The sequence below is a fragment of the Mus musculus genome, chromosome 9 (genome assembly GCF_000001635.26).
Source record: "Mus musculus strain C57BL/6J chromosome 9, GRCm38.p6 C57BL/6J".
Lineage (NCBI taxonomy): Eukaryota > Metazoa > Chordata > Mammalia > Rodentia > Muridae > Mus > Mus musculus.
The window spans coordinates 91,538,352-91,564,297 of NC_000075.6; the positions used below are offsets into that span (position 1 = coordinate 91,538,352).

Genomic DNA, 25,946 nt, shown 5'->3' on the forward strand with positions numbered 1-25,946 from the left:
GAGAGGACTTCATAGGAAGACCAGCAGTCTCAACTGATCCAGATCCCAGGGAGCTCCCAGAGACTGAGCCACCCACCAGGAGGAGCACACACACGGCTGCTCTGAGGCCCCTGGCACATATGTAGCAGAGGTCTACCTGGTCTGGCCTCAGTGGGAGAAGATGTTCTTAATCCTCCAGAGACTTGAGACCACAGGGAAGGGGGAAGACTGGTGGGTTGGGCGGAGCATCCTCTTGGAGGCAAGGAGGGGAGGACTGGAATGAGGAACTGTGGGAGGGAGGACCTGGGGCAAAGGGGTGGGAGAGGGTAACGACTGGAATGTAAATAAATAAGATAATTTTTTTAAAGTATGAGGCAAAAATTTGAACATAAACTTCTTGTAGAGTTCTGCATATTTAAGATAAACTAACAAATTGGATTATTTTAGAATTTAAATTGTTATTCTGTAATAGGTTTATTGAGGTGACGAGAGGAGAATTCTAGATGGTGGTATGATATTTACAAATAGCGTAATATTCTCATTATGACCTAACAATTCAACTCCTAGACATTACCATAAAAAAATGAAACACATTCCTATTCAAACCTACACACGGTTGCTTATAGCCACTGCACTTTGGCTTTTCAAACTAGAAAATTTTCTTTAGAGGGGAAATTAAATGAACCATATTTATGACATTTCTAAGGAGCAAAATTATTGTCGCAGAAAAGATCAGTGGTTATTGAAAATTAAAAGTTAGAGTGAGTGCACAGAAATAACGTAGGAAGTTTGAGGGTTGGTGTGATGATTTGTATTCTGGTGGTCACAAAAATGTGAATCCAGGATAAAATTCATACTACTGTATACTAAGTGGTTTCTACAGTATTTTAATTTAACAATAAGATTTAAAAAATTTTACAAATATACTGGATCTGATTATAATCTGCTTTTTTACATAATGTAGTTTAGTTCATGTAACAAATTCCATATATATTTCTCTGTGGCTGAGTGGCCTATGTGAGTATGTGTTTGTATGCATATAGATGTGAGTGTTCACATAGAGACTTGAGGTTGTTGCTGGGCATCTTCCTCCTCCTCCTCCTCCTCCTCTTCCCCTTCCTCCTCCTCCTCCTCCTCCTCCTCCTCCTCCTCCTCCTCCTCCTCTTCCTCTTCCTCTTCCTCTTCCTCTTCCTCTTCCTCTTCCTCTTCCTCTTCCTCTTCTTCTTCTTCTTCTTCTTCTTCTTCTTCTTCTTCTTCTTCTTTTCAGTCATCGCTCCCCCTATTGGTCCCCTCTTGCCTCTGAGAAGGTGCTCTTCCCCACACCCCACCAGGCCTTCCACTTCCCTGGGGCCTAAAGTCTCTTCAGGATTAAAAACATCTTCTCCCACTGAGACCTCAAACCGGTCTGGTCTGTGTATGTGCTCCTTCCACCTTCTTTTTTAAAGGACAAAGTTTGTCATTTTTTAAAGAAAATTTCTCAGTTAACCTTAGGAATGTGGCTAAACAAGGGCCAGCAAGCTCTATGGTTTTTCTATGGCCAATTTTACAGTGCCAGAATTATAGGTACATGGCCCTACATCTGGAATTTTATGTGGTTGCTATTTTTCTTTTGAATATTTTAAGTAAATTGATAAAGAAAACCAACTGTCTAGAGATGCTATTTTTCTCATTTTCAAAGGCCTACAGAATGTATTTATTATATAATAGACTTATTCTGTTTGAAAACTCAGAAGAAATCATAAAAGACTGACTGTGATCCTGGCTTTGAATAATAGTGTAAGAATTATTTTAAGACTAAAGTAAACATGCTGGCTGTACACACTCAGGTACATATGCACATACATGTGCACACTTCAATCAATGCACAATTTCCTGGTTACCCAAGTCACATCTGCATGTAGAAAGATTTCAATAAACAGTCCCTCTTAATTGACCTTTCATTCATTATTTGAATTTTTTTGTCTGCCATCATTAGTTTTAAAAAACATTATTAATGATTTGAAGCTCCAAAAATGTGAATAAACAAGAGGAATCATATGTGCCTACAAATATGAGCCTTTTATTCTAAGTAAAAGGAATAAAAAGAGTCTTTTATAGCTTTACCCCTTTCAGTTCTATTTCTCTCTCTACCTATTTCTCTTGGGTGTTCTCTTGCTCTCTCTTGCTCTCTTGCTGTCTCCCTGTCCCTTCCTGTTTGCAGTAATAGAGATGATCTCCAGCTTCTTCTTCTTTCCCCATTCCCACTGCTTGCTACCATGGCTCCTACATGTGTGGATTCTTATTCTGCCAGAACCATAAGCCAAATGTCTTCTATAATTTGCTTTGATCATGATGCTTTATCACAAAACCAAAAAAGTGAGTAAGACAGAAATTAGCACCAGACAACAGGCTGGTGCTGTGAAGGACCTCATCATGCTGGTTTTGTTTGTTTGTTTGTTTGTTTGTTTGTTTGTGGGGAATGTGGAAGACTCTGCAACTTTGGGATAGCAGAGTGGTTACATACTGTAACCAGAGTATAATGGGCTATCTTAATGGGAGCCTTGGAGATAGTACTTCTCAAAGCTAAATGGCTGTGAAGGCCTGGCTAAAAGGGATTTCATGGGAAGCAAGGAGATTAACAGCACCTTGACTACACAGATCATTTCTCTGATATTTGGGCTGCCTTCTGTGTTTTCCCTAAGAACTTTCTTGAAGCTAAATTAGCAAGTTATGGACTAATTTCTCTAATGGAGAATTGTTCAAGTCAACATTGTATTGTGGCATAATCTATGTCATGGTTGACACAGATGACATTTATACAGAGCTACAGTGACAAAGATTAATTGAGGCAGAAAGAAGTATAAAATGTGCAGTTTGGAGAGAAAAAGAACAAGGAAATATAATTATAAAGCCAAAGAAAAGATGTGGTGTAAAAAGCCTACAAGGCTTAAGGAGATTAAGCACCATTAAGGACAGATCTATTCTCCATTGGGACAGTAAGAAAGGTGTCCAAATGTCATGACCAAACCCACATAAGCTTCCAACTTGTGAAGAAGATGCTAGAGTGTTCTACTCCTGAAAAGCAACTGAATAAAAGAACTTCTCCTAATGTGATAAGAAAAGGAATGTCCATCCCTAAGTGGAAGCCAAGCTTGTCATCGTGTGGTTCTTAGCAGAATGAGAAATGCCAGGGTGCAGGAACAGTAGTGCTTTTATTTTATTTTATTTTATTTTATTTTATTTTATTTTTATTTATTTTATTTTATTTTATTTTATTTTATTTTATTTTATTTTATTATTTTTGAGACAGAATCTCTTGATTATGTAGCACCGCTTATCCTGGAACATGCTATACAGACCAGATTGGTCTCAAACTCACAGAAATCCATCTGCCTCTGCCCCCCCAAATGCTGAGGTTAAAGGCCAGTGCCATCACTCATGGTAGGTTTCAAATTCTTCCTTCATTATTTCAGAGCTGACGTCACTGAGATCAGGCAGATGGAGGGGAGTCCCCGTGCGGAGATCCTGAGAGGGCAAGAGACGGTGAGAGGCCACACATAAAACTGAAAGTGAAGCCTGGGTTACAGGCACTGAAGACCCAAAAATGTTGGAGATTCAAAGACATGAGATATGCACCCAGGAACGCTTCATTCAGGGAGCAGAAATAGACAAGAAATGATTGTATGTTGCAGGGAGCAAAGCTAGAGCCCCTGAGCCAATTAAGTTTCTGATACTGGACATAGAGTCACATATTTAACATTCACTCTGCTGGGTTCTGGTCTTGCTCTGTTCTAATATTTTCTCACTGTACCCTTGTTCCTCAATTTTGAAATGGTAAGACATATTTGCTATATTATTGTCTGCTGGAAGTGTATCATTTGATTTTTTGTTTCTAGAAAAGGTTACATTCAAAGAGATTGTAACCTTGACTCCCAGAATATACTTTGAACATTTAAACACTATTGAAACTGTGAAAACCTATAAGGACTTTTGAAATCAAGCTAGATGAATTTTTTGTCCATGAGTCTATGGGAGCCAGGGAATAGAATGGTAATGCTTTTTGACCAATGTTCCATAGACTCAGGCATTTGAATAGTAGATCTCCAGTTGATGGCACTGTTTGGGCAGGTTTAGGACACCAAGCCCAACCATAGATCTTAGATCCACAATTTGTCCTGCCAGCAAGATCTGCAGAGGTGAAAGATGGAGTAGAACTTAAGGGAAGGGCCAACCAGTGACTGGTCCAGATTGAGACTTATGCCATGAGAGGGAGCCCATTCCTGACACTGTTAATAATGCTCTGTTCTACTTATAGACAGGAGTCTAGCATAACTGTCATCTAAGAGGCTCTACCCAGCGACTGATACAAACAGATGCAGAGACACACAGCCAAACATTAAGTGGAGCTTGTGGAATTCTGTGGAAGAGGGGGAAGAAGGATTGAAGGAGTCAGAGGGGTCAAGGACACCACAAGAAAACCTATAAAATCAACTAACATGGACCCATAGGGGTCCACACAGACCAAACTGCCAAAAAAAAAAAAAAAAAAGCATGCATAGAATGGATCTAGGCCCTCTGCATATATGTAACAGATGTGGGACTCCTAACAGTGGGCACCATCTCTGACTCTGTTGCCTGCCTCTGGATCCCTTTCCCCTACCTGGGCTGCCTTGTGTAGCCCGATAGAAGATGGGCCTAGTCCTGCAACTTGATATGCCAAGACTGATTGATATCCATGGGAGGTCTCCCTTTTTCTGAGGAGAAGGGGAGACAGTGTGGATGGGGCGTGGGGGGGGGGGAGAAGGGAAGTTAAGAGGGAGGGACCAGGAGGAGAAAAGGTGGGGGATAGCTATGACAGGGTGTAAAATAATTAAATAACTTAATTAATAATAAAAAAGCTTGCTCATTGAATATATATATATATATATATATATTGCTGACATTTTATTGTGATTAATTTGGATTATATAGGAAGAGAAGCAAAAAAACTGAGTAATAAGGGACTATAATAAAGGTTTAACCAGGAGTTTAAAATTGAAAACAAAGCAAAACAAAAACAAAAAACAAAAACAAAAAAAACAAAACAAAACAAAACAGAAGCACAGCCCTATTAGAAGTCCATCACTGAAGACAGGCTTTGAGCAGTCAAAGTCTCATTCACCTTCCAGTGTGCCTGAGGTTGAGGGTGTGTTTTCTCAGCTTCCTGTTCCTGCCATCATGTCTGCTAGTTGTCCTAATGCCTTCCTGCCATGCTGGACTCTTGTTCCCCTGGAACCCTAAACTGAAGCCAACTCTTCTAGAAGCTCCTTTTGATTATGGTGTTTCATTGCAGCAACACAAGGAACTAATACGACTAGGGTGTAGGATCTCAGGATTATATTACTACTGATGTTCTTCCTTAACATACTTTTAAAGTGCATGCGGCATCCATCTATGGTTAATTAAAACAACAACAACAACAACAACGAAAACATGTACACCAAGTTACAGTCAATTTCCAAGATGGGGAAGATTAGGTTTGGCACTACACACTGCACTTGATTTTATTAAAATAGTGATGAGATCAGGGTATATGTTCCATCAGTAAAGGGCTTGCTGCACAAACAAGACCCAAGGTCAGATCCCTAGCAATTTTTCATATTTGGATCATGACTTCTGTCTTACAGTGATTTTTAAATACAACCCCATATAAATCCTGTTCTGCTATTTGATACCACTTGTATAACTACCTTTTGTGGAAAAAAAGAACTTTCCCCATAGTCTTACAAAATATTGACTAGTAGAGAATGGAAACAAACTTGCCAAATGTCATTTCATTCTGTGACTCTTTCAGAAATCATTGCATCATTCCCATTTAAAAAAATAAAAAAAACCTCTGCTTATAAAGAAGGCACAAAGATTATTATTTCAATCTTACATAGGTTAGTGATCCATTTAATATTTAAAAAGCTAATGTTTCATATTTTGATATGCTACATATTAGTTTGTGTCCAAGTGTCTGTATTAGCAGCAGGAACTCTGAAGCTTCTTATTTTAATTAAGAAAATATTTTCAATATTGTTCTACAGTTTATATAAACAGTGAGAAATATTTTGCACTTTAAAAATGTGGGTTAAAACAAAACTAGGTAATGTTTCTTTTATTTGAGCCAAGAAAAATAGTACCACGAATCCTTTTCTCATATTGCTGTGTGGAAATAGTTTTCCACCTAAAACCCCTGGCTCTCTCTTTTTCTTATAAAATGTATGCATGCAAAGATGCTAGTGTGAGATACGTTTCCAGGCACATTTATTCTAATGGTGAAGCTGGCTTATTTTGTGACACATTTTATATTTCCATGACAAACCGAATGCTTTTTGTCCACCAGTGATGTAGAATAATTAATCAGAGCCATCCTGGGAGGAGGACCCATCCCATTCTGTGTTGGTTTGTAAAACATCCCTGGGTGAGAGGCCTCTCAGCAGGCTCACTCACGTTACCTGTAATTTTTCACATGTGTATAGTTCATCACTAGTGACACTCTGGCTTTCAGATCAGTCATCTCTTAGAACTTAAAATTGATATATCAGTCTCAGCATAAAATGCTATCATTCCCGTGGACCAACTGTTTACCGGAGTATAACTCCTCCTGTGTCTCATTTCATCACACTGTTCCACACAGTGATGTTTCAATGTGAAATGAAGTTTTTTCATGCTGTGCCCCTGAGTAGAAAAAAGACAGAAGTACATGTATGATAAATGGTGAAGATTCCGTGATAACCCTTGGAAAACAATATAGTGTAGAAGCATTCTGTATTATATTTGCTTTAATAATTTAAGGCATAAATGTGGCTTTTAAACTTTTATAACAAATACGATTTATGCAGCAGTGAGAAATGATCAATTATATTTTCTGTGAATCACTTCATCTTCCATCTTATACAGAAATTAACAGCACGCTACTGCTGTTGAATTGCCATGGTGGAATATTTGTGTAGGCTACGCTATTAGTAAAATGTAAAATCACCATCATGTTGTTCAACTCTATGTCTTTAATTACAGTTTTGCAAGAGAAAGGATTTACTTTAAATTTTTATTAAGTCTATTCACTTTGTCTATGTGGGGCTGGGGACCGAATTCTGGCTTTTAATAGCAACAACAGAATTTAGGAAAAACATCTTGTTGAATTCCCTTATGCCTGAAAGACACTGTCGTGTTTGCATTCTTTCTTGGCACAAAGTGCATTTTCTTTGTGGCTCTGAGTGTCGCCTGGCTGTGGCATCGGCATCCCACTGATTATTACGAGGGCTGATTCAACGGCTTTGGCTCACTGGGCTGGGTTCTGTAGACTTCCTTCACAACCCTAAAAGCTGTGCATTGGCAGAAGATGATGACATCCCTGGGGAGACTAGAACCACTTAATTTTTGTCAAAATGGAAATGAGTTTTTCCTTTTAGCACATCTTGATTTGATCTGATAGGTTATTTTAAAAATGGAAGGCAAGATTGTTTCACCAAAAATGGATGCAAACAATGTTTTAAATTTGATATGGCATTGCAAATACTCAACGTTTTCCAGAGAGAACATTTTTTAGTTTACATTTGAAATTCTTACCTTTTTATTTTCACTATTGTACTGTGTATGCTTTAGATTATTTCACTGTGTGCTTTTGAGATGATGTCTAAGCACTAAGCCACAGCCACAAGATATATGATGAGTTGTTTAACTAAAGGTAGAGTGATTACAAAGAATTCTGAAGGTTGAAACATACTTTATAGTATGAGTTTTGAAAATAGATTAACTAACAGGTGATTATTTCCATCCTGTTGAAAGTATAAGAAATTCAGTAATGACTAAATGACTTGCTGGCGCCTCTTCATTGTGCCTGTGCATGTGTTGGATATGCACAATCATGTAAAAGAAAATAGTTCAAAACTGTGAGCATAACAGACATTTTCATTTGGAGACTAAAATTCTGTTGTGTCTACATTTGTTCAGCAGGTGAGATATTTTGGTAATACTACTATGGCATACTGAAATATTGCTAGAAAACTAAAAGTAATCTGCTTTTATGCTTTGTATTAGCTTAAGGATCTATTACCCAAATAAAATAAATTTGGTGTTATGTTTTCATGTTTAATTAGCCTTGGGAAGAAGGTATGTTCAATAAAAATATATCAGGAATTATACTCATCCCTTTGTGTACTTGTATTATTTTAGGAGAAATTTCAACAGCAGCCTTATTTTCAAAGCTCAGTTCAAGTTGACTTTTCATTACTTGAATAATAGTGTTCTTATGTGTATAGTAAGATGTGTAGTTTTCCTCAGTTTCACAATCCTCCCTGCTACCAATAGCCCACTTCAAGTGGGACATTTATTACAAATGATTAACCCAGTATTTTGTATTCTGTAACAGTATTTTATATTCTGAAATATGGATTTCATTATCTAGCTATTGTTTTAGGAAGCTTTCAAATGCTTACTTAAAGGAGTTTCACAGTTATTCTAGAAGTTTAGGTGGATGGGTTGGTCCTCCAGTTCTAACAAGTATGGAGCCTGAGGCTAGAGGTTATCTTGAGCGTAGGGTTTCAAGACCACTTTGTAAAACAGAAAACAGACATCTCAAAAGGGGAAAAGAGAACATGAACGTGGACTAGAGTCCTTTTCCATGTTAATCTGGTGAAGAAGAGTTAGAATAACAAAACCAGATTATATTTCAAAAGAGAAGTTGGGGAGCTTTGGTAGTTCACAAAGATAGCAACTGAACAGTTAAAAATTGTGGAGAAAAGGTCAGTGCTGCACACACAAGAAGGAAGCCAAGCTGAACACAGCTCCAGCCATGCGGAGCCATGGGAGGGGAGGACAGAGCAGGATTCTAATATGAAAGGTAAGGCAGGCAGCCCCAAGACTGGCACTCGTACCCTCAGAGCAAGCCAATAGCCTTCAGAAGCCTCAAAGTCAGTGTCACATTGTGACGATACAGTGATTTCACTGGCATATGGGTTAGCAATGGAGAGGAATCCCATATTGTCACTCAGTGTGAGCCAGAGAACAGTGGCTGAGTGCCATCTTCAGAGGAAATCTATTGTTTCAAACTGAGCTACTCTGGGGTGGGGGCTTAAAAACGGGAAACACAAGTTAAAAAGGGCTTGAATTTAAATTGCCATAGACACAGAGTGAGACACTCCCCCAGAAGACAGTTATGGGGGGTGAAGGGTGAATTCAGATAAGCTGGGTAATAAGGTGACAGAAAGCTCATCTCAGATGCTGAGATTCCCAGGGAAAAATGACTAGGTGTCTGGGAGCCAAGTTCACCAGTTGAGAATAGCTCTGAATGGCCAGTGGGCCCATTAACCTCTGGAATGCTCTGCTTGTGATGAGGTTCACTGTTGCATAGTCTAAAAATGCTGAAGTTTCTTGGTATCCATGATTGCACCTGTCCAGCAGAGTGGGCAGTGGCTCTCTTTCTTGTGTACTCTTTAAGGTTGTGATTGCTTCCCTGACTTCTAACACACTTGTGAGATATCCCGTATTCCAAGTCCACATGGCTCCTGAACTAGTGAATTGAAAAAAAAAAAAAAGGAAATAACTAAAAGACTAGATGATGCTTTACACACTAGTAAAAATGATCACCAACAAGGATACAAACAGGCAAATAAGAGCCCAAGGAGATGGCTTGGTTGAAGTGCCTGGAACATGGGTGGAGAATCTGAGTTCAGATCCCCAGGATCTGTACAAAATCAGGGCATGATTCCCTTCCTCTAACTATAGCAGTAGTGAGTTGGAGACAGAAGTATGCCCAGAGCAAACTGGTTATCCATTCAAAATGAGCTCTGGGATAAGAGATCCTCTTTCAAAAGACAAGGCAGAGGATGATATTGGTATTCCTCAGATACATGCACACATACTGACACATCTTCAGGCACACATGAGCTCACACATACTATACCCCTACCCATCACACAAACATATACAGACATTTTCTTTTAAAGCAAGGTAAATTCAGGGCCAACAAGATGGCTTAGTGGGTAAGGGTGTCTGTCAAGTTTGATGACCTGAGTTCAATACCCAAGACACATATGATGGAAGGAGAGAACTGACTCCTTAAAGTTGTCCTCTGATCCCTTAAACATGTGCTCTGGCATGCACATGCCCACACCCATATGCAATAAATGAATAAATTTAGGAAAAAGGATAATTCAATTCAGGACACTGAGTTGAAAGTCAGCAACATCAAAGAAAAAGTGAGAGAAAAATCAATGAGAAATCATCAATATGGGATAAAAGGTAACAAGATGGAAGACAAATTAAGTAGGGAACTTGATCCTAGAGGAATGTTGAAGATGAATATTCAGTGACTCAAAACAGTGGAAAGCATCACCAGTAGACTTGCCCAATTGGGGGGGGGGGGTGGGACAGGGATGGAAGACAAGGTAAGAGAGTGCTGTACTAAATTACTAAGAAACATCTAAAAAAAAAAAAACCTCAAATAAGCATAATATCTCAAGAATTCTGGAGTAAGAGCAGGAAACCAAATCAAAGGAAATCATGTGATAGTATTATAGAAGGATCTGAGAACAAAACTAGAAAAAAAGTATATATGTTGTATTAAATATTATTATTAATTGGGGGATTTCTACCCTGCCTTAGATCATTTAGTTCCCAGATAAAAGACACAAAAGTTTTATATTTATAATAAGACTTAATAGCACTAGAGATGGGCAGATATCAACCCTCTAAGCTATTTTGTTCATATCCTTGTCAATAATCCTGAGATGTGACTTGCTACATTCTACTTGGGCTTCTCTTACTGTGTCAGCCCTTACTGACATGTTTTTAGGATCCCTTATCCCATAGCACCTTCCTTTCTCTTTTCCTTCTTTCTCCTCTCCTCTCCTCTCCTCTCCTCTCCTCTCCTCTCCTCTCCTCTCCTCTCCTCTCCTCTCCTCTCCTCTCCTCTCCTCTCCTCTCCTCTCCCCTCCCCTCCCCTCCCCTCCCCTCCCCTCCCCTCCCCTCCCCTCCCCTCCCCTCCCCTCCCCTCCCCTCTCCCCTCCCCTCCTCGTGGTCCCTGCCTCAGACCTCAAGCCCCATATACCTTTCTTCTGCCATGCTACTGGATGTAAGCATCTGTTTGACCAATCAGGGATAACTTGGGGAGCAAGATTACAGAACATCACTTGGAGTACATAATGATCTTCTCACCCCTGGGGCATCCAGGGCCAGTATTTAGCATCACTATACATAGCAACAGACCAAACCTCATCACATAAAAATTTCCAATTTAGAATAACAAGTGAACATTAATACTCAATTACAAGAAGGAAAAAAAAAAAACCCTCTGTGACATATAGTCGATGTCAAAAACAAAAACAAAGAAACACGATGAAAATCATAAAGGAAACACCAATTTACCCACAAAGGCAAATATATAAACAAAACATCACCCCCATATCAGCAACCCTAAAAGTAACAACTTTCCGTCAACATTGCTATAGCCATTAATCCTATCGTTTCAGATTTACTAGAGCCTATTTCAAGAAAAAAGAAACTTTGCCATTTCACAACCACGAAGCCAACACTGTAGAAAATTCTTTTGTCACCAGGCAAGGTTTCCAGTTGTGGGACTGGGTTATATTTCTTTGAGTTGTTGACTGAAGGGGGTGGGAGTGGGGTCCTGTGAAGATTCCCAAACAACTGTGGCTGCTGCTATGATAGAAGATCATTCGCTGAAAACTGGCAGTTGGGCTCTGTTGCTGAGGACAACATCCACACAGCTCATTGAACATAAAGAGATAGAGCTGGTGCCTGCATGGAGCCTTTGCCCCACACTGTATTCTCTTTGGCATGAGAAGGTACTCTCTGCAGGGTACTGAAATAGAAACCTGGACATCAAACAAGCCACAGAACCCTCAATCTACAATCTGTCTTGCTTGCAAAATGTGCTGGGACAATGGTGGCTCAGAACTTATGGAATGGACCAACAAAATTGTTTGGTTTAGTTTGGGGTCCATGCCAGAAGAAGGAATCTATGTCTAACGCTGTCTGGATGGCCAGTAATTGGAGAGTGGATAATCAAGAGGCCTAGAATAGAACCAAACGTGATTGCCCCACCCCCCAAATATCCTAATGATATTCTGTTATACTCATAAATAGGTACATTGTATAGTAATCATCAGAGAGGCTTCCTCTAGCAGCAGATGGGAGCCTGTGTAGCGACCCATAGATAGACTATAGATGGAGCGTCTAAATTGGAGATCTCCCATTGGGTTCCTCACTTTGGATGGGAACCCCATAGAAGAGGGAGAAGAAAGATAATAGGAGTCAGAGGGGATGGAGGACAACAGGAGAACGTGGTCCACTGAATTAACTAAGCAGAGATTACATGAGCTCACAGAGACTGAAGCTTCAAACTCAGGGCTTGCATGGGGCTGTACCAGGTTTTCTCTATATATGTTGTGGTTGTTCGCTTAGTGTCTTTTTTTTCTTTTAATTAGGTATTTTCCTCGTTTACATTTTCAATGCTATCCCAAAGGTTCCCCCATACCCACCCCCCCAATCCCCTACCCACCCACTCCCCCTTTTTGGCCCTGGCGTTCCCCTGTACTGGGGCATATAAAGTTTGCAAGTCCAATGGGCCTCTCTTTGCAGTGATGGCCGACTAGGCCGTGGGACTTGTAACAGTGGAAGCGGGTGTGTCTCTGACTCTTTTCCCTGCTCTTGAGCCTCTTTTCCTCCTATTGGGTTGCCTTGTCCAGCCTTGTTAAGATCGCTTTTGCCTTGTATTTTGTTTGGTCGTGTTTGGTTGTTGTCTCTTGGAGGTCTGGAGGATATGGGGAAGAGGTGACATGTTTAGCTAGCGGATCTTGGAGGAGTGGAGGGTGGAGAAATTTTGGTCAAGGCATATTGTATGAGAGAGGAATTATTTTTAATAAAAGGAAAAATAAATATGATACACAGAAGACAAAATAAGACAATCTCAATCCTGAGCTGAGTAAAGAAAAGAAATGAATGAAAAAAAAAAAGGAAAGCTAAGAAACACATCGTATTTGAATCAGCAATTAATGAAAATTATTTTTGCTATGAAAAATTTAAAACCTATAAATCAGAAAGAATCATGTAAGAGACCCATTGTGTTTGAACAATCACGCTGATTTTTCCAGATTTACTTTATCAATGTTCTTTTTGTTTTAAAAAAGACTTTAAAACAATTGTGTAACTGATACTTTAAAATATCAGCTAATTTAGATATAGAGCAGAAATCTGATTAAAGTTACAAATAATGGTTTACTTATACTTTTTAGTAATAATATATATTTCTTGATTTAAATCTACAAAGGGTCTAGTGAATTACTAGTCTTTTGCACCAGAATGTTAATAAATTGTACTTTCATAATCCTAAACTTTGAGTTACATGTTCAGGAAGCTTTATAAACTTTAAACACCATCAAAGGGTAAAAAATTGTAGAGATTTAGGTATACTTTTAAATTATAATAATATAGTATTATAGCTGAGAATGAAAATTGCACCCCAAGTGTCACCTAAAGAGGCCACAAAGGTTAGATTCCATATAATGTGGGTACTTGGAACAGGATGTGGATCTCCAGAAGAAAAATATTCCTCTTAAGCACTGACCTGAATCCCCAGATCTGGCCTTGAGTCTTTTAATTTATCATTTAGCCTCATAAATGTTCACAGTTCACAGAAAATCTTTCTTCAGATCTTCAAGTGAGAGTTAAATTCTATATTTCACAGAGAAACAGAAATTAACAAAACAAAATATGTTTTTATTACTCATTATATTTGTTTACATTTCAAATGATGTCACCCTTCCTGGTTACCCCTCCACAAACCCACATCCCATCCCCCCCCATCCCCTTTGCCTCTATGAGGATGCTCCTCCACCTATTCACCCACTCATACCTCACTTCTCTAGCTTCCCCCTATGCTGGGGCATCAAGTCTCCATGGGACCAAGGACCTCCCCCTCCCATTGTTGTCAGAGAAGGCCATCCTCTGCTACATATGTATCTGGAACTGTGGCTCCCTCCATGTGTACTCTTTAGGTGGTGATTTAGTCCCTGGGAACTCTGGGTGGTCCAGTTAACTGATATTGTTCTTCCTATGGTGTTGCAATCCCCTTCAGCTTCTTTAGTCCTTCCCCTAACTCCCCCATTAGTGTCCTCGGGCTCAGTATGTTGGTTGGCTGTATCTGCATCTGTATTGGTCAGGTGCTGGTAGAACCTCTCAGGAAACAGCCATACCAGGTTTCTATCAGCAAGTGCTTCTTGGTGCCAGTAATAGTGTGGGGTTTGGTGTCTCCAGATGGAATGGATCCCTAGGTGTTGTGGTCTCTGGTTGGCCTTTTCTTCAGTCTCTGTTCCATAATTTGCCTCTTTGGACAAGAACATTTCTGGGTTAAAAATTTTGAGATGTGTGGGTTGCCCCGACCCTCAACTGCAGGCTGTGCCTTCCACTAGAGGTGGTCTCTCCAGGTTGTATCTCCCCTTTGTTGGATATTTTGGCTAAAGTCATCCCTGTTGGGCCCTGGGATCCTCTTGCTTCTCTGGAGTCTGGAACTTTCTAGTGGCTGTCCCAGTTGCTCGTCCCCCAGTGCTACAGGTTTCTATTCAATTTCTTGATTCTTTGTACTTCTGTCCCTTCCAATACCTAATTCTGTCCCTCCCCCTCCTCTCTCTCTCCCAGGTCGCTCCCTCCCTCTACCTCCTGTGATTGTTTTGTTCCCAGTTCTATGTAGGATTGAAGTGTCTACATCTTGGTCCTCCTTCTTCTTAAATTCCATATGGTTGTGGCTTGTATAGAGAGTATTCTGAGATTTTGGGCTAATATTCACGTATCAGTGAGTACTACACGTGTTCTTTTGTGTATGGGTTACCTCACTCAGTATGATATTTTCTAGTTCCATCCATTTGCCTGTGAATTTCATGAACTTGTTGTTTTTAATAGCTGAGTAGTATTGCATTATATAAGTGTACTGCGTTTTCCCTTGTTTATCCTATTGTTTCCACTGAGAGTTTGCCTGCCAACTAGAAATTTCTGTGGGTTCTCAGGGGTGATACAAGCTGACCTTTTCTGCCGTGGTAGATACAGCTCTCATAATTTCTTCGTAAATCGTGTATTTCTTCATACCAGAAAAATTTAAAATTACAAACATTTTTCTATAGTAAATAATAAAGATCATGAAATCATAAAATCAAATGTAGTCAGTACCTGAAAAACAGAGTGTCTCCAAGAGTAACCTAAAATATAAAACTTTATTTCAACTCACAGTTGTAGAAAGACTGGAATATTTCAGCTGAAGATATCCATTTGATAAATTAAATACCAAAATATTAGAAGTTTTTAGGTCAAGAGTCTTGGAAAGGATCAAGGGATTTTAGTTCTAGCCAACTTCTTTGCCATTAGGAGGTAGTGGTTGCAGCCTAACAACTCAGAAAGGTATCAGGGAGCTATGGCAGAACAGAGTCCCCAGTAAGCAGAGATTCCAGTAGGATTCCAGAACAAAAGCACAGTGTAACTGAACCATGTTTCAAACCAACTGGACAGATAATCTCATGTCCTAAACTTGGTTAAGGGAATCCTTGCTTCTAGGGTCCCCCAAAACACAGAAGATCATCTCTCAAGTAAGACAATATTATTGTATTTTAAAATGATTGTTTTAATTTATTTTTGAGTTTTTTTTCAAAAAGGGCTTGAATAATACTCCATTATGCTAATGCATTACTATTTCAATTACCTAACTTATGAGAATTCTTTTTTTTCTGGGGAGGGGAGGAAAGTGTTTATTTGGTTTAGACTTTCATATTACTGTTTACCATTGAAGGGATTCAGGACAGATGGGGCAAGAGCCTGTCTGTAGGCAGGACCTCATTCAGAGGTCATGAAGAGTGCTGTTTACTGGCTTGCTCATCATTGCTTACTTACCCTACTTTCTTTTTTTTTAATTTTTTATTAGATATTTTCTTCATTTACATTTCAAATGCTATCCCAAAAGTCCGCTATACCCTCCACCCCCCTAGCCCTACTCCCCTACCCACTCACTCCTTGTACTGGGGCATATAACGTTTGCAAGACCAAGGGGCTTCTTTTCCCAATGATGGCCTAATAGGCCATCTTCTGCTACATATGCAGCTAGAGACATGAGCTCTGGGGGTACTGATTAGTTCATATTTTGTTACAGACCCCTTCAGCTTCTTGGGTACTTTCTCTAGCTCTTCCATTGGGGGCCCTGTGTTCCATCCTATAGATGACTGTGAGGATCTACTTCTGTATTTGCCAGGCACTGGTAAAAAACTCACAGAAGACAGGTATATCAGGGTCCTTTCAGCAAAATCTTGCTGGAGTATGCAATAGTGTCTGCGTTTGGTGGCTGATTATGGGATGAACCCCCAGGTTGGGCAGTCTCTGTATGGTCCATCCTTTCCACTTAGCTCCAAACTTTGTCTCTGAAACTCCTTCCATGGATATTTTATTCCCTATCCTAGGGAGTATATAATATAAATATAATAAACTGAAGGAAGGCAAAAATATAGTGAACTCAGAATCTACAAAGACTCTTACAAAGCTCTACAAATGGTCATTGCTCAGACTTGAGATGGACCTCTTTACAAGCAGCCAGTCCCTTTCTACCAGTTTCTATACTAGAAAAATCCACCTCTTTGGACTTTGGCTTATTTAGATGTTAAAAAGTATTGCATACATTTTCCCATTTCTTAGCTCCCTTATTGTATAACAGCCCAGCACTAAAACTTGCTTCTGGGGCTAGAAAGATATCTCCACCTTTAGAAGCTCACTGTAGAAGCATGAGGACACTAGTTTACATCTGTTGAATCCACCTAAAAAGGCAAGATTTGCTCTCTTTACTGCAGTACTGTGGGGGACAAACACAGGATTGCTGTCTCTTTGTGGCCACTAGGGTAGCTTAGGTTCAGAGAGAAAACTTGTTCCCAAGGAAAGTGGAGAGTGATTCCTGACACCCTCCACTGACCTCCACCAGCATGAGAATAGACCCCCCCCCAGTACACATATTCACATACATTTTATAATATAAACACACCCCTCCCTCACAAGAATGGCTTTGCCTTGGTATACCTCTATTCCAGGGAAGAATCCCTATTTCTTTTCCTTCTGCCATGCATTTGAGATGATCAGTGATGGCTAAAGTTTGGTTTATATGAATGCCTAATGGATGTGAACCATTGCATGGACATAAGGGGGTGGTTGCTTATTTGCAGAGATTTATTTTATTATTTAGGAAGTCAAAGAAGATAACCATAAGTGAAGGAAGGAAAACAGAATACAGAGACCTAACAGTCAACGCTACTACTACTACTGCTATTACTTCTCTCTCTCTCTCTCTCCCTTTCTCTCTCTCTCTCTCTCTTTCTCTCTCTCTCTCTCTCACACACACACACACACACACACACACACCTCACCCTCTCTTTATATATCTTAAAATACCTGCTATAGGTGGTATGTGGGAAAACTCCTTTATTGAAAAAAACTTTTTGATGTCAAAATACAGATGCTTAATATCTATAAAATTATCATAAAATTTAATTTCAAAACACTAAACCTATAACAGATTATGAATACTATTTCTCTATTTGGAGGCATTTTTTTTTTTTTTACATAAAAGTAAAGAATGTGTGGATATAGGAAAAATATTTGGTCCTCAGATTCCAGAAAATTATTTCTTTGATATTAAACTCACCAAACATGTGTTCATATCAAGTATATACTAAATAAATTTTAAGCAAAAAATCTATTAACCATACAGAAATAAGCTAAGAATGTATTCATGGAGAAATGAAAAGCTATACTTATTTTTCTATATGTGGGTGATTTTTATCTTGTAATGAATACATTTTTATTATATAATTCAGAAATAATTAAAAGCCTTGTGGAGCCTTTTCTTGAGAGAGGGGAATTAGTAACTATTTGAAAATGTATTTAAAGATGGGTTGGTGGAGAAGAAGAAGGATTAAAAAGCAAGAGGCCTTATCACATGTCAGCAGGAAGTTGATTGAGAAAAACGATGTCCAAGACTGCATTCCTCACAGGAGAGGGCTTCAGAGAAGTTCAAATCAGTGTCATAATGATACAAATTAAGTTCATCCTGTGTTTTCAGGATAGTTACACAATTAGACCCACTCTCTCCAAAAGTGTTACTGATATTAATAAATGGCTACAGAATTACACTGTGCAACACAGAAAATTATAAAGGAAATGAAGTTTTTACGATAGGTTAGAGTTTGCAGCGTCTAGTAGAGGTATACCCAATGAAAACAGTTTAATGGAAAAAAAAGACTTTAATTATTTTAAAATAGAAATTCAGCTATCTTTGTGAGTCCATAGATTATAAAGTAAATAAATTTCAATTATATATTAAAGGTAAGCTCAAGGAACCCAAACACTGTTTAGAACAATACAAATTTTACAGGACTGCAGATTTTGGCCTCTAAATAGGCTCCCTACACAGAGTACTGAAGACATTTTAAGAGGAACTTCAAAGTAACATTTTTATAATTCTGAACTTGTAAACTAATGTAAATTTGTCACTAATAGTGTGATGTTGGGTCAACTCATCATCCTAGAGAAGGAGTACCAGGCTATTCAAAACCAAAAAGATACGTGTAAAGAAGGACTTGAAATATACTGTTGCCTTAAAAATGAATAGACTTAAATATCATAAGGTCCAGTCATTGCAATATTGGCATTGAGATACATCTATGTGAAAACCATGTCTGTGTCTCAAATAATTGCCAGCTCACTTGTGACCACAATCAATGGCTCCTTTTTTCTTTCAAGTGTCTTGATAGTTATGAAGTTGAAGGACAGTATAGTTGTACCAAGGAATGAACCACACACATGGTAGCCCATGTTTTGTGAAAAGCCAAATGCAGGGATAACAATGATGCTTGTAGTGAGCTGGAGAGATGGCTCGGAAGTTAAGAATACTGGTTGCTCCTCCAGGGAATATGAGTTTGATTCTCAGTACACCTGTGTATAATCCAGTTCTGGGGGATCAGACACCAGGCACCATATGTGCATGAGGCAAACAGGCATCCACGCAGGCAAACCACCAAGGCATATAATAAATTTAAAAATGGTATTTGGAATAATGATGGTATTTTTTTTTCATTTAATTACAGCTTAATGAGGATTGAAAGCTTTAAAAGAAGTTATGTTGGAATATATACAGATAAACATGCATACAAAGACATCACCATTGATGACTACCTTTGGTAAGTATATTCATGTAAACCTTTTATGCCATAATTACATTGCAAACTAATAGCAGAGGTTGGTGGTAAGATAATCTGTTTAATTAAATGTCAGTAATAGGGTAAGATTTGATTAAATAAGTGGTTGTTAGTTTTTGTTGAATTGGTTTAGAGATAGCTGGCTATAGATTTGTCTATCTAATGTAAATGTGTGTGTGTGTGTGTGTGTTTGTATGTTTTGTTTCCAAGAGATATACATTCTTAAAATTTCCCAGAAAATGTAATTCCCAGAGAAGATCCAGAGACAATATTTTCTGTTTTATTTGAATCCTAAAGCCATTTGAGATATGTAGGTGCTAACTTATACTTTCCAAGAAGAGACCCTTTTCATGTTAATAAATGTGTTTAAAATAGAAGAATAAGTTTTGGTATTTGTGCCGTATTGGCTTTGATTAATGGAAATATTATATGTTAGATTCTCTGATTTTATATCTTTATACACTTGCTTTTCATTGTAAGTAATAGAAACCAACAATTGTGGTGACTTAAGCCATCTCCTCACATTATTGCTTAGTTATTCTAATGTGCACGAAATAAAGAGTAGAACTACACCTTATTTTAAAGAATTTAATATAAGAAGTGATTAGTAATAGGGATTATTCAGTCATTTGTTCAGAGTGAGAAATAATCACAGATGAAGAGGATATTGGGAAGAGAAATTAAATGGCTTTCCAGGATGCTGAAAACATCAACCAGCTAAGACATCGATGGAAGGAGATATGTGGTAAAAGGAAGGCACACAGCAGAGCTTTATTTATGGCTGATACAGAAATGGTAGCAAGGCTTTCCTCTCAGCCAAAGCGTGCCTTTGCGTGTAATCAAGAGGGTTAGAATAAGACTGCATGATCGGGAGTGCTTGGCCATGACATTGAGAAAACAGTACATCTTTTCAATGTAAAACTCATCTCAGTAAGAAATGAATATTCAATACTATCTTAACCTGTTCTGTACTGCTTAGACAGAAGTGCCCAGAGTAGGTAACATGATAGAGAAGCAGAGATGCATTTCTTAAAATTCTAGCTTCTGAAATGTTTAAAATTGAGGAGCCCACATCTGGTACGGATCTTCATGCCATGTCATTCCATGCTAGAGGCAAAAGGCAAGAGAATGCCCAAGGGCATACTCACTGTGCATGTGTCCAAGGGAAAGATGGAAGAGCAAAAGTGAGAGAAGAGAGGAAGTTAGGTTAAATAAAGATTACTTTTATTAAAACCCCAAACCTGTTATGATAACTACACCACTCCTTGACATAGACATTAATTCCTTCAGTGCTCATAAACTCATTATCGTTAAAGGTACAATTTCTCAAAAATTTGCACGGAGCACTATGTTTTCAACAGATGCACTTTGGAGAACACATTTAAAGCATAGCAATGCCTACTATGTGAAGGCATTCCACTTAACTGGTGAGAAATGCCCAGAAAATCCAGATGAGGCTTTATCATAAATATGCTTCATAAAATAAGAAACTGCTTATACTGGTCTCCTGAATTTCGGCTTGATTTTTCCAGGTCCAGATCAAATGCTTTCTCCTGAATAAGTTGTTATGTAAATCTGCAATATGACAAATATCCTCCTTGCACTGATGTTTGTGCATTAGAGGACTAGTTATTTTTGACTATGCCTGGGTATTTTCTTATGGCTCAAAAAATAATACTGGCAGACCTCGTCGAGTGTGTGCAGCTGAGACTGGAAAGTAGAGAATGGATTTAGAACCCTGTGGCTTTCTTTTTCTAGTCCTCTATTTCATTGGCTGCTTCTAATGTTTCAGTCAGGGCAGATTTGGCTTTCTGGTATCTGAGTGATGTAACCTGTATCTTAGGATAGATTTCCTCAAAGTAATTCAGCATTGCTGCTTCCCTCTATCTTCTGAAATTTAACCAGTCTTATTAACCGCCTCCAAATTTCTCTTTTAGCTACATGCAGAAATACATACATTTGCCCCCCTGTAGTACAATGCTGTTTCATAAATGTTTTCTATTCTGATACTATCCGCGAGGTACAGTGGATAACTTTTAGCTTACAAAGTTCTCTATCCAGCAGTAAGAGATTAGGAAATGTGGTTATTTCTTGATATCTGAATCACATGAAAAAAACAAAACCAAACCAAAACAAAGACATTACATGGTCTAAAACGTCGGCCCAGAAGCCAATTGCTAGCCAGTTGCAATTGCAGCCATATTGGGAAATAATATCGAGGTGATCCATCAGCATTATCGATACTATTGCTGATTTCCTGCCAAATTTCCTATTGTGCTCCGACGAGTCCCGCCCCTTACATATTTCACTATTCACAGTCTGGCAAAAATTTGCAGAGAAAGTATCCAAGTGATGGGTGCACAGCAGGTGCTGGATCAAACAGGCCTTGTTCTCAGGCCCTTGGGAAGTCTGCATGGATCAGAGGAATCCAGGGGATGCCCTTCAAATGACCTGCAGTAAAGCTGCAGAGGACATGCTCAGTTTCTTCCCAGGCATAAACAAAGTGTACATGAGCTATTTTTGTTAGCTCAAAAAGGGGCATTTATTTCATATACATACTGCCCGTCTGTCTGGTTGATTAGAAGTGGCGTGAAGTAAATCATGTCTAGTAGCTACTTAGAGAAGAACATTATTTAAAGATATAAACAGGAAAGTTCCAGGTTTTACCTTTTCATCTTTGTATGGCTATTCTGATTCCAAGTAAATATGAGATTAAAAAAAAACACAAGAAATGAGAGGTCTGTGCAGTGAAAGAAATGTATTACTAACAGTATGTGCTTTGAGCAACTTCCTGTGAACTTTAAAATTTTGGCAGAAGTGCTATGTTGGTTCTGAGTGCTGTAGACTTCATCAAGGGCAGCTTGTATGCAGGGTACCGATAGCCTTGTCTGTTTAAACATTTCTCATCCATGCGATGAAAAAGTATTTCTTTTGTTTAATTTGATCTTTATTGCACTATGAATTGACATATTTGTACTAAGCAGCTAGTTTTTTAAAAATGGTATTGAATTAGGGATTGGAAGTAGAAAGGTGAAATGTCATAATTTTGACAAGGTTTGTAATTCACCAAAATAGCACAGGTTATGAAGGGAGAAAAGAAGATGGACTAAATGCTGTCTTTAGCAGAGGATGGCCTCTTTGGAAAGGGGATACCACTTGAAATGTAAATAAGGAAAATATCTATTAAAAAAAAAAGAAAAAGAAAAGGAACTAAAATGGTTTTTCCTCCTAAAAGATTGAAAATAGCAATTTTGGTATTGGGGAAATCTCATGTTCTATTTCTCTCTTGCCAGGTAAAAGATTCATTGTAGTCTGGAATGTAGGTATAATTAATAGGGCTTTAAAAAGGTAAAGTGGAGACTTTAGTTTTACCCCATTAACTTAAGAAGGCAAAAACGTGAAGCCATTGTGTCCTAATGAATCAGGTACTGATTGCATTGCTAGCAAGTTCGCTAGTGGGTCAGGACTGACATCCATCCTGAGGCCTGAGTTTGTACCCTGGGCTCATGTGGAAGGAGGGGAGAATCTATTTCCACAAGTCCTCTGACCTCCATATGATTGCTGGGTTAAGCATATGTACTTCCCATAAACAAACAAACAAACAAACAAACAAACAAACAATGTTTAAAGAAGAAACAAGGAAAAGTAGGCAAATGGCACTTTATTTAATGATTGCCTCAGTGTAATGAGTATTCACAAATCACATACTGATTTAATTTTCAAAATTCCGGAAATATTTATTTGGTTTATTTTCTTCAGGATAGAAGGGATCATATAATGCCATTATCACAATCATTTATTTATGATATTGTATCTCTTTGAATGCATGTGTGTGAACGTGTGTGCATGTGCGTGCATGTGTGTGTGTGTGTGTGTGTGTGTGTGTGTGTGTGTGTGTGCAGGCAAATGCCCTGTTACAGCACACATGTGGAGGTCATCAGACAACCTCTTTGCACTTGGTTCTCTCCTGCCACCTTGTGGGGTCCTGGAATCAAATTCAGATTCCTCAGATTTAGGGGGAAAACAACTTTACTCATTGAGCTGCCTGTCTTGCTGGCCCCACATAATACTTCTTTAAAATACATTTTTGACAGTATAATATAATTATGTAAGCTCCTCCTTTTCTTTCCTCCCTCCAACCTCCCCTCATGTGCCCCTCCTGTTGTCATTCAAAATATATTGTCTCTTTATCTTTATGTGTGTGTGTGTACACGAAAACAGACTTAGTTTATATAATGTTACTTGTATATATATATATGCAGTGCTGACCTTTTGGTATTGGATAACCAGTTGTTACGTTTTTTCCCTGGGAAAGACTATTTCTCTAGCTCTCAACATTCCTTAGTTGCCCATAGTTCTTTGTGAAGGTTTGAGGCCTTGTGAACTTCACCCATCCCTGTTAGCATGTTTATGTTTACGAATGTATTGTTCTTATACAGGTCATGTTTAGACAGAAATATTGGTAAGACTTTATGGTTATAACTTAAATAAATCTCTACAAGCCCACATAATAATCTTCTAAGTATACAGTTTTTTCTGTAATTCAACTGTATAGACATAAATCCTATTTTGTCAGATTAATGTTTACATTTCACTCTATGTGCACCTGAACTTTAAGTTCAGGAATTGTGTTGTAGGTGGATCGGTGAGTGGAGCGGAAGCAGTAAGGAGAGGAATAGCAGGGTAAAAGTAATTTGAAGTAGGAAATGGGAAAACAAAACAAAGTGGGTGGGCAGTTGGACGGGGAGGGAAGTCACCTCATAGAGGGAGAGAGGAGGGTACAGTAACAGTAAAGATGTTTGAAAAAGCCATAGGTCATCAAATCACTATCTGTTTAGCTAAAAGTATATATAATGCATGTGTGGTACACACAATTGAGCTCCTTCCAAGAGCTGTAAACTATGCAACACAACCCCAAATAGCAGCTATGAGAAACCCCTTTCAAGTTATTTGTTAATGGAACCCAAGATGTTCCCAAAAATTATAGCCTATTGGTGGTTTTTGGTTGTATGTTTGTTTTGTCTCCCAGAAGTCGAAAGTTTGTTTTGTTGAAGATTCCATGCACATCAGAGACAGGACACAAGCTGGATCTGACCTGAGCATTCTGGTGGAACTTTTTGGATCACTTAGTTCTCCAGGAGGACCAACTTTCATGGCACCAGATGGCATCACACAAGCTTCTAAGGGAGAAAAACAACCCAAACCCATACCCAGCTATGTCGCTTATGAACCACCATGGTCATAATGGCATAATAATCCTGGAAACGACATGAAAGAGAGGCCAGAAAGTGTATAAAAACCATAAGAACAGGACGCTTGCTGTGTGATTGCATCTCCCATGATGAATCTCCCATGAAGAGAAGTTTTACCCATGAATCCTTAACAATATTGCTGCCTAAACAAGACCCTGAACAAGGATAACACCAATAAACATGCTAAAAAGAGGGAGGAAATCTCACAGGGGGCTAACCATAGACAAAGAATGACAGTCAACTAAGGAATGCTGAGAGCCAGATAGTCTTCTCTGGGGAAGAGCCTGCCTATTGGTTAGCTCTGAAATCATGTAACACACAAGTAACAGTATATATTTAGAATAGATTATAATGTTTAAAAACATATACATATTATACATATCATACACACATATATATCTTATACACACACAAATATCATACACAAATGCACACATATATATCTCATATACACATATCCACATAAGCATCCATAAACACATGTATACATTCATACATGCACACATATTTATATTTCATACACACATACACTATATATGAATCCATGAATTTGAAGAAGAGCAAGGTGTGGGAAAGTACATGGGTAGAGCTAGAAAGAGGAAAGAGAAAGGAGAATGTAATGAAATTATATTTTAATATTTTAATTTCAAAACAGTTTAAAAATTGCAACAAAAACTTTGAAAGAACATATTATATGTGTTGAATTACATTTATTTAGAGTCTAATAAGTGTTTATAGTGTTACAAGAAAGGAAAAAAGTACTGGTAATATGAGCTGGATGTTATATGAGATGACAAGAATAACTGTTTCTAGACATTATGAGAGTTTAGATATGATAGTGTGCATGCATACACTTACATACACAAGCACATACACACAAACACATATACACATACGCAAACACACACAAACACACATATACACAGACACACACTTTCACAAACACAAACACACACACATACATCCACAAACACGCATATACACAAACAAATACACACATATACACAACACACATATACACAAACACAAACACACACATATACAAACACACACACACATATATACATATATATACATACATATATATGTGTATATATATATATATATATATATATATATATATATATAATCATGGTGAAGTGACAGATGACTAAACAAAACAATGGGTGTTGTCTGAAATTTAGCTATCTTAGCCTAGGCTGATAGTCAGTTATTCACGCCTCTAAAAAATGTTTATCACTACAAAATCTCAACTTATTACACATTTTTACAAGGCCTGGTGTAGTGTTTAAGAGACATATTTATGTTGAATGACTAAAAAGTTTTTTGTGATTAGTGAATTGATTATAAATAGATGTTTGTATAATATATGGGAGGTATTAGTGAATGTATCTTTTGTTACAAAGTTTCTGCTATATGATAATGTGCTAACTAAACATTTGTATTAGAAAATCAAAAAGGAGGCTACTTTTAC

The 25,946-nt window shown here is 38.2% G+C and overlaps 1 long non-coding RNA gene across 12 annotated transcripts in view; it reads left to right on the forward strand.

Annotated features, from left to right (window-relative positions):
• Positions 1 to 25,946, forward strand: part of Gm29478 — a 202,414-nt gene that overhangs the window by 134,859 nt on the left and 41,609 nt on the right. For 5 of the 12 annotated variants that reach the window (XR_871002.1, XR_871000.1, XR_870997.1 and 2 more), the window contains 2 exons: positions 3,432 to 3,501; positions 19,110 to 19,202. This is a non-coding gene — a long non-coding RNA (predicted gene 29478). Of the gene's footprint in view, positions 1 to 3,431; positions 3,502 to 4,273; positions 10,182 to 19,109; positions 19,203 to 24,249; positions 25,076 to 25,946 lie in introns of those variants that run through there. The other 7 variants (XR_003948205.1, XR_870998.2, XR_003948204.1 and 4 more) reach the window with 4 other exon arrangements.